Source organism: Grus americana, chromosome 2, assembly GCF_028858705.1.
Source record: "Grus americana isolate bGruAme1 chromosome 2, bGruAme1.mat, whole genome shotgun sequence".
In the NCBI taxonomy this organism is placed as follows: domain Eukaryota; kingdom Metazoa; phylum Chordata; class Aves; order Gruiformes; family Gruidae; genus Grus; species Grus americana.
In genome coordinates this window covers 164506367-164517036 of record NC_072853.1, presented here as the reverse complement: position 1 = coordinate 164517036, position 10670 = coordinate 164506367, and positions in this window count along the sequence as shown.

The following is a 10670-nucleotide window of genomic DNA, read 5'->3' as shown; positions in this document are numbered from 1 at the left end:
CCAAGAGGTGTCTGTAGTCTTTTTATTTTCTCCTATTGTTTTTGGATGTTCTCAAAGTTTAATCCCTTATTTATTGAGACCTAAGCCCTTCTTATGTTTATGCATGAGCAATTATCTATTTACTCCAGCATGGATAAGAGGCTATAAGGTTACAGTTCTTGCTAATGTATCTTTGAATGTCAGTTCTTTTGATTGCTCTGTTTTTCGGGAGGTTTGTTTCCCTCTAACAATGCTATTCCTTTTTTGAACAACTGTTCTCATTAGCGTTATGGTTTTTAACAATAATGTCTAATTGTTAGTGCCTCTGCTTCCCCCAGCATTCATCCAGATGTGTGGGGAGGTTTTGTTTGTGTTACGGGATTGTTTAGTGAAAACCTTCATAGAAATGGCATTGGATTAGAAAGTGGAGTAGGGATTAAATAATTGATTACAACAAGAACATTCAATTGAAATTAGGCACAGTGAAATTCAGGACAACGTGGGGGAAGTGAAAAATGATTGTTAACTGAGATTCTGTGGAAAAAATGAGGCCAAATCTTTCCACTTCAAACGGTCTGTAATTTACAGTTAACCTACAATTAAAACTATCAGACGTTAAGAGTGTTCGTCTTCTATAATATCAAACTTGTATTTTGACTCTGATGTCAGTTTTGTTCTTCCCTGCTGTTACAGACAGTCCCTGAACCTTGAATCTCTTTGAAAATTCAGAGGTATTTAAAATTTGGATTTAAATTGTTATGTGCCTGAGGGCTGTTCTTACTTCACATGTTCATCTAATTTGAATGAAGACCTTGATGTCTGTCCAGCCATCAAAGGTATTGGAATTTGCTCTTCTGGAGAAACATTACAATTTTTCACTGGGGGAAGGGAAAGGTAAAATTCCAATGGAAATTGTATCCTGCCTTTCCAGCAGCCTTAGCAAGCATTTATCATTCTGTTTCCATTCCTACTGATGGCATGCCTTCGATATTAGAAGCTTGTTATAAATTACAAATATCCATAAGGTGGCTTTGAAACATTTGTGGCTCTGAAATATTCCTGTGCTCTCTGTAGGATCATCACTCAAACTTTATCAGAAATATCTGCAGTCTTATGTTCATGTTTTTCGATAGAAGCTAATTATAGATACTAAAACTAGCTGAAGTTGAGGATTTTTTTTTCTTTCTTTTTTTTTTTTTTTGTGGAGGCATAAAGCCAAGATCATCATTACAAGGTTGCACAGTTTGTTGCCTGCGTAGGCCTGGGGAGCAGATGGAGGGAGGTATAGGGACTCTCTCAAGTAGAACTGGCTGGGAAACGGTACATCTGCTTTGTGAAAAATGGGGAAGCTTTGAAATATGTGTGGATGCTAGTGTGGAGCTAGGCATGGTGCTTCCATGATAGATTGGGAGAGAAAGCAGCCTTCATGCAACAGCAGGCTTCGCTGCTGAAGACAAGCTCTCGGTGATGTCAGATGCTGTATTCGCAGCGAGATTTGAGCCCAGGTGTTGTCTTCTCTGAGTGATATAACATGGGGGGAGGAATAAGGAGAATGTATTTTCATGCATAATTTCTTTTAAAGCTTTTTTTAGTCATTCTTCCTCATTTTCTAGCAATTTAAGAGGACAATGCCTTTAAGCCTAAAATGTTACTGGAGTGCTGCTCTGCCCAGGTTTTTAATAAATTCTGATTCAACATTAGCTTCACCTCAGTTACACCCGTTGATGCTGAAGGAACTTCTGTGATCCCAGCACTAGAGGCCCCCTGTTCACATGGTTTCAGCTTGACAGGGGGAAGTGATCTTGCTTGAGTCAACCTTGCCTCTATTTGGCAAGGTTGTTAGAAATACAGAATTACAGAATTGCATCTCTGCTTCTTCGAATTATAGAACTATTTAAGTTGGAAGGGATCTCTCGAGGTGTCTAGTCCAACCTCTGCCCCATGCAGGAGTCACTTCAAAGTCAGATCATGTGGCTCGAGGTTTTCGTCAGCTGAGTGCTGAAAATCCCCAAGGACAGACATTCCACGAGCACGCCAGGCACCTGTCCCAGTGCTGCACCAGTCTCATGTTGAACAAAGCTATTCCTTCATGTCCTCCCGAAATTCCCCTTGCTGCAGTTTGTGTCCTTTGCCTCTTGTCGTTTCAGTGTGCATCTCTGAGGATAGGCTGGGTTTGTCTTACCTATACCCTTCCACTAGAGAGCTGAAGGCAGAAATTCGATTCCTTGCAATAACCTGTCTTACCTGGTGCAATTGGAACAGAAAAGGAGGATGAATGCAGCCAAAGGAAAACTCATTTTAAGATGACCATATATTCATGGACATTTTTGACTGCTGAACCAACTCGCCCAATAGACTCCATCAGCATGCCCGTATCCCCCAGGCTAATTCCTCTAAGTAACACATACAAGAGAGTGGAATTTTCCTGCCTTTTATTTTAAATGTTCTAAATTAGATAATTACTTAGCGCCCTGACAGATTTACAAGAGTAATTGCCTAATTTTATGATGCAGCACTACTGAAAACAAAGATTACATGTCTTGAAAAGGAAAGTCTTGCTGAATGTGTTTGAATAACAGCTGAGAAATACACTATCTAAAGTCCAGCTGGTCACGGAGGAAGAGCCAGTTTAGCATCTGGACAAGCCAGCTCCTGGAAAGCATCACGGAGGAACTGGAGATGCAGGAAGCATGAGACCCCTTGGTACACAAATGGGGGAAGCGAAGGACTGCTGGGGGAACACAAGTAAGGGGGTCCAGATTATAAAGCCTTGATGAATCCTTCATGCCACTCAGCAAGCTGAGTTCAATTGCAATTAGACTTTGTTTTTTCTTTTTTTTTTCTCCACCTCTAGTCATTCAAAACATCTCTGCTCGTTCCAGTAGTATTGACCCAGAGATGAATTTGATCTACTGTCGCTAGTGCAAGGCATTCTGTCCTCTCTCGTGTTGACTGGCAGCACTTTTGGACTATTAAAGTGCTAGGGTACTCTAAAATAAGTGTCTGTGTTGGAAAAACATAATAAAATACAAAATTGTAGGAAATTTGTCTCTTGCCGTTGTCACACTCTGCTCAAGCATTTTTCTGACTCTTCTCCCAGCCGTACAATATCATAATAGCAGTAGTAAATCAAACGATAGGGTTTTGGCCTATCTGTCCCTTCCTGGGGAACCTGATGTACAAGTGAGAAGTCCCACTTACTCCCTGCATGTGGTGTTTTGTCCCCTTGCAATGATACCAAGCCAGACTAGTACCCAGCTACATTTCTTACTGTCTTTAGCACTGCTTTCAACACATCGAAATAGATTCTGGAGCCAGGCGGTTTTAGCTTTGAGTCAGTGTTATTATAATTTTATTGTACTTAATCACCTCAGAGGCACTTTTTAATGTTGTTTGCAGAATGGAGATGCTGAGAGAACTAATAGTGGGCTCTTCTGCAAGTCCAATAAATCTGCACCAAACGCAACCTGCCTTCAAAATAAGAGTGCTTTTATACTAAGAGCTTCTACCCTGAAGACAACATCATGTAGTAACTGAGCAAGTGCTGCAGTTTCTCTGCAAAGTGAATTCAATGGATTGAGGACACCACGATGCATCAGATAACTTAAGGAGCTGGATGGATTTCTTCTTGCAACAGAGATCATCTGACCTTGAACTAGTTGTGCTAGTGCATGAGGAAGGTGACATGTAGGGAGTGATTTGTGCCATCTGTTTCAGACAAGTATCTCAAATAGGTGCAATAAGTCACCTCCTGGAGGTGCCCGTCTCTCTACTGATAATGGAAGTCTAGAAGAATAGCTGGGACCCAATAGCCAGAGTCACCACGCCAGCTGAGCAGCTGGAGCTTACTGTCCACCTTAAGAGGAGTGAAATTCAATGAAATTACTCCTTCTTGGGTCTCATTTTAGTTTACTTAGCAACCTTTGGTCAGACCAAACAATTAAACAGTCAAACAAACAGGATGTTCACTGAAGGTTAAAGGAAGAATGTAACCTTGCTGCAGAAGTAACAGCTGGTCTCCTGTCTTACTCAAGAGATTGTCTTTATGCTGAAGTAGTGATTAGTAGCACTTATGGTGACAAAAGATACAAATATAGAGATACAAAGGGCTGCAGTATCTGTTCATACCATATTTTTTACTGTTTACCAGTGAATTCAAAGTGACAGCCTCCCGTTAAAGAGAATCATATGTTGTTTAGGGTTTGGGGTTTTTTTCTTCCTACTGTGGCTGTAATACAGGTCTTTTTTCGTCTGGTCTAACAACTCCTGCCATTTTCAAAAGACTGGAAGCAAGAGAACCTGAGCTCTGTTCAGTCCTGGCTCTGGAAGATGAGGACAGTTGAGGAACATTGCAGAGCCCTCTCTTTGGGGGGAAAGACAAGGAGACAAGCAGAAGTTAACAGCTTTGATGTAACCATTCTAATTTACTAACTCGTATGTCTTCTAGCTATTGCTCTGATATGTCTAGACATTAAGATACTGACACTGCTACTCTTTTAATACTGCTGACTGTTGTGGTTCCCCTACTGAACCAGTGTTTTTTCTGTACCAACCATCCCACTGCAAATTGCTATGGCAATAAAAATCAAGCACAAAAATAATCCTTCCCAAACATGTAAAGGTTTATTTACCCACATTAATTCAACTGCATACTTTCTCATGAATATTTTTGGGGTATCAGTCTCACAACAGAATGAACTGAAAAAAATTGCATTTAATCTGAAAAACATGAATGACAAAATGATAGATCCTAGATGCCCAGTTATCCTGAGGGGATTGACTTGCAGAAAGTAGGTATTCTACAGCTTTCAGAAACCATTGATCATTCCAGTGACAACAAGCCACTCAGTCTGTGATGGGCTAATTTAATTTCTTGGAAAACGGAGCACTACAGACTCTGCTGTACTAATCTAGGACATTTCTGCACTGTCAACTAACTTGGCTCCCTGCTTCCTAGGGTCTGTGACTTACCATGTTAGTGAATTCCCAGGGCCTTTACAGGAGTCAAGAATCAGCTCCTTCTGGAGTAGAGTTTGGGTTTGGTTCATTCCAGGATTTCCATGATGGGTAGAGACAGGCCTGAGCTCCTCCCGTCCTCCAGTGCTGCCCCAGCAAGCTCTGTGTTCTCAACCTTGCATCATGTGTCCTCCAATTTGCCTCTTAAAAACATCTGGTGGGCTGCTGCATAGTCTGTTACCATCGATATTTTGAGTGGTGAAGAGACATTCACTACAACCGGAATTGTCTAACAGCCCCAGCAGTTAGACAACCCACGCATCTGGCAGGAGCTTCTCCGAGAGCCTGGGGTTGCTCCCTGGTGTATGTACATTTAGCAATATAGAAGCAGCAACAGGGGGCAAAACCAATAAAAATCTACCCCAAATGACACCTTTTGGTCTATTCAAACTTCTTAAAGTGCAAATGTTTAAACAGAAGATTTGTTTTCTATAAATTCTGTGCTATCGCTAAAATTATGACCCTTCAAAATATGCTACTATATTTTAGATGTTCTTCCTCAGCGCCTCTTTAAGGCCTTTAAATCACCCCATATTGTCTGAATGCCACTACTGAATCACAGACTGAGGCTTCTCTTTCCTTAAATCATTTTAACAGAGGTATACTTAAAATGCTTTAAGTGTAGACATTCTGTGCGAAAATAAATAGAACTGAATTAAGTGTGATAAAGCACTTTCTCTCCAATTAAATCCACCATGTGATTTATCACTGTTTTATTAACAAACTCATATCTCAAGAAGTGATTTTTCATATTATCTTTTAATTGAAGCTGATTTGTGTCTCCATGGAAACTCTTAAGATGAACTACCATTATCATACTTCCATAATCAATCACTTGTAGCATGAACAGACCAGTTACTGCAGATTTTTTTTTTCAACTATTTATTAAGAAACATTTGTTAAATATCCCTATTTACAAGTGACATTGTTCTGACAATGCATCTCAGAAATCAATCTGAGTCTAAACTCTTGTAGTTTACAGCCCAATCAGTAGAGCAATGATGGTGGCCTCTGTGTTTACTGGAAAGTGAGTTTATACCATATTTCAACCCAGTCTGCAAAAAAAAAGAATAATTTTGTGATTCGATTTTACAGGGCCTTTTCTGCTATGAAAATATCTTCTGGGAGGGAAGGAGGAAGCTTGCCATGATGCTTTGAAAATGGCTGGAAGAGAGTGGAAGAAGCAGCTATTTCTGAGGTGCAATATAAAATGAAATGACCCCTCGGTCCAGAATTAGATACGCTCATCAAGGAGTATTGTAAATCGAAATGGGAACAGCAGACGCGTGCCACTGGGCTTGTAGTAAAGCTCCATCCATCAGAAAAGAAAGACTTTTTAATGAGGTGATTACTACAAAAGAACATTTGTATAAGTCCGAGGTCAAGAACTTTCTCACTAGCGTGTCCTGAGAGAGTGCAGCTTCATCTGACTGTTGGGTTACTGTGAGTACCTGCTGGTCCACTGAAAGAACATCCTGTTACTAGTTACTGTTTGGAATAACAAAAGTTACTACATCCAGCAATGGAAATTAATCAAATGTAAATTAATGACATATTCATGGCAGCAGATATCCCACTAGTTCCACCTCCAGCATTACTGGACCTGGGTGAACTATTTGGAGATGCCATTCTGTTTGTTGACCATTGTTCTGGGTTTCTCACATCCTTTGAAAGATGTCAGCAGTTAATAATTTCTTATGAATTGTTCCATTGGCTTCTCACCTTCTGAACTACTCACAGATAGGTTGGTTTGGATGCTTGTGACCTGCAGGCAGTTGCATCATCTATATACATGATGATAGTTATGTCATAGCCATGGGCTGGTGCAGGCTTGGGACTTCCCAGTCTCTTCTGTTCCTAGCGGCATTGCCTCAGTGTAACTGGCAGGCTTCATTCCCCACTTTCCTTCTTTTACCTGGTTGAACGATGCAAAAAGAAGGAAAGCTAAAACTACCCAGTGACCGATTTTGGGGATGAAGACAGTATGGAGGTGTAAAAAGCTATGCCAGAAAGTGTGGGCAGCTTTTCATTTATTTGTGTTTCCGAGGTCACATATCAGGTGTTAGCTGAGGTTGCTCTCTGAGACATGGAAATATTTTGTGATATCAGCAACCAGGTGAAAGGTTTAGCCATGGGATCTTAATATCTTGCAAAACTCTGATCCTTCTCTGGATTACCTTGTCTCACCACTGCTAGGGCTCTGGGCAAGACGATTATATATACTTTGTAGGCAAGACGCAGCCAGGTACCATCTTCCCTTTCATTGTACTCCAGAAATATGATACTTCTGGCTCCAGCTCATTTTGTGATGCTTTTTGTATTGCAGTGGCATTGAATGAATCTCTTTTCATTGCTTTTTTCATCGCCACAATAAACTGAGAGTAATCGAAGGATGGATGAGTAAGCATGATTCCAGGAAAAGAACTCATCTGAACATACGTGCCAGAGACTGTCAAGTGTTTTGGGAGAATTATGCTTCTTTTAGTGATAAAGTAGCAATTTATTCTTCAAAGCTGCGCCAGGGGAGGTTTAGACTGGACATTAGGAAGCCTTTCTTTACCGCGAGGGTGGTCAAACACTGGAACAGGCTTCCTAGAGAGGTGGTCGATGCCCCAAGGCAGTCAGGGTTTAACGGGCATTTGGACAATGCCCTTAGTAACATGCTCGAACTTGGTCAGCCCTGAATCGGTCAGGCAGCTGGGCTCGATGATCATCGTAGGTCCCCTCCAACTGAAATATATATAATAGATATCATATAATATCATATACACTATTTTGTGTGTAATTTGGGAAAAGTAATTTTTTGTTGTGTTTTTTTTTTTCTTTCCCAGTTTCCTGTCTGTTAATCGTTAATATCCTTAACAAAATTACATGATTTGGAACACGATGCAGGGAAGAGATCTGAAATCTTTACAGTTCCTTCAAGTTCCGTGCAAGTCAGTGGTAAGTACCTAGCCCACATCAATTGCTCCCCCAGTGCTGGTGCAGGAGATGGGTTCCATTAGTAGCTTCCAGAGAGGCTGCGTGAGACAGGAACGCTACAAACACCCTGACAGCAGAAGAGCTTTGGTCAGAGCTGAACCTTGCTCGGAGCGGGACAACCCGACCAGAAGATGCAAAAGTCATACGGAATGAGGCTTCCTATGACCCTCTACTTGCAGACTACGTCTGTTTCTCTTTTGGGATGAAGTTTGCTCTGAAGACGCAGCATGCTGAGATTGCGCAGTAACTTTCTCTTCCCATCCTCAAAATGCAAAAAATAATAATAAAAAAAAAAAATTAAAAAACCCTAATGAGAGAGCAGCATCTACCCAGGGACTAATACTTTCAATTTCTCAGCTGTTGTAGAAATGTGCCAAAAAGATGCAGTGCAGCCTAATTGAAGGGCAATTAATTTAAAATGAGTAAATAGGCCTGCCCATACAGTCAGCTGTGTGAGCTTAGAGGACTGTAGCTGGACAGAAACCAGCATCTGTGTTGCAGCTTTCCTTGGCTGCTGTTATAATCTAATGAGTGAAATAATGTAGTCAAAGACTGCGATTGTAAGCTGTTGAGTGACGGTTTGCCAAGCATGCTGTAGTAGTAATTAGGACACAAAAGGTAATAAAAATGTGGATAATTACATCATGTGCAACATGGCTTGACTGTTCTCTGCAAGAGCCAGAGGAAATTTCTTCCCCTGTGAAGTGTTATTTTCTTGGATTGGAGGTCTAGTCAGGTATTCTGTTTTTCTTCAAGATATCACATCCTACTCCCTTCGAGAGGTGATGTATCAGAGAACAATGAATCTTCCTAGGCAAATCATACTTTTGACAGGCATTTCTGTGCCCTGATGAACACAGAGAGTGTGATACACTCTGAGAATGATCACCGGCCTCTGTCCTGACGCCTGTGTGATGAAACATCCATTTTCAAATATTGTAATAGGGTCAGTCACTGGCAAGTCTTGCTTTGGTTGAGGGTGAAAACACCAGAAAATTGTTTTCCCTCCTGAACCATGTCCTTCCTGTGTGCGATATATTTGCTGTGACTGGTGTTCTGGCTTGTGTTGACCTTGGAACTTTGAAAGCAAACAGCAACTTTGTTCTGCTACTGCAAATCCCGTAGTTGATCTTGTCAGTAGAAGCTGTGTAAGTAGTTGGTTTATTATCCAGATAACACGATAAAAGAATTGCTAATAGAGAGTCCCGGGAGTTAAGCACTTATTGCCATGGGGCAGTAAGCAGAGGAAGGTGCTTTATGTCTTGCAGTTGCTTCCCGAGCCCTTGTTTCACAGTGATTGATAGAAGAACATGAACGCCTAAGTCCTGAAAATTGGATGAGATCTATTCCGACTGCATGCTCTGCGAGGAAGAGAGATGCTTGGCTTTTAAAACCCTTTCCAGAGTAGAGCCTATGGCTCCAAGTTACTACCTCTCTTTTTACTATTATTATTCTAACAAGCAGCTTTATGTGCATCCCAAAAGTGAGAGGGACATTGCTGACAGTACAGAGCATTTTTATCCAGACCAAATACTGGAACTTGACCTCGGACTAAGTGTGTGCTAATAATAATATATTCATGTCTGCTGGTGCTAGACTAAAAAATGAGTGGACAGGAGCCAGAACACCACTTCTTTACAAATGAGATCATGACATTCCAAGTGAAGCTGTGTGTGAAGTGCAACAGGAGTTTCTCAAGCCCAGCTTCTCCCAGGCAATCCGGTGTCAACTGGGGGACAGGTAAAACAAAAGGAGAGAGGTTAGGACACGCAGGATACTCAGGACTGTAATCCAGTCTTGCTTTACTCAAAACCAACCAGTGTGCCAGAGGGCCACTAATTAAGTATATTATGGTATAACCCCAGCATTACATCACTAGCAAACCTTGCAACTTTCCTTGGAGTGTTAGTTTTTATGGTCGTTGTAGAATCTTTAAGGTCGGAAAAGACCTTTAAGATCATCAAGTCAAACCGTCTTGTTACAGCAAGATTTAACTGTAACTTGGAACTGTAAGTGATCGACTCAGAAGAGAGGGGTTTTTTTTAATTAGCTGTAATTGAATTTGGAAAGGATTACACCAGTGGTCTGAGATGATAAATCACTCAGAGCAGCTAATTTTTCTGCTTGCCTGACTCAGTTATCAGAACCGGCCTTCCTCTCTCTGCCACTTTTTTATAATAATTGGGACGGGGATGACAGAGAATTTCCAATCTCTGCCCTGGTGAGAAGCTCCGGGAGGGCCTGACACAGAAAACGGTCGCTGCCTCAGGAACCGTGTTCTCATTCTCGATGTGTTGTTATTTGGTGTGAAAACTGCCCAGACTCAGGGCCGCCTGTCCCGTGGAGCTGAGAGCTGAGCACGGTGACCGCAATGGGAGCTGGAGGAGGTGGGAGCAAGTGAACCGAAAAGAATAAATAAAAGCAAGAATAAACCAGCCTCAGATGCACTAACTTAAGTACCAAGTCTCTCTCCTTGAGACCTGCACTTCTTTATCGCTCTCTCAAGCTGTGATGTGGCATAGTGCACTAGTGACATAGTTTAGGTTTCACTGGTAGAACAGTTCTCAGGCCTGCATGAGAAAGTCATACTGTGGATTATGCTCCCTTGCCCTTCCAATGACTTTTCAGTGGGGAAAAAAGAGGAAAAAGCAGGTGCAGAAAGAAAAATCTACTAAATGAAGTTTCTGCTAACG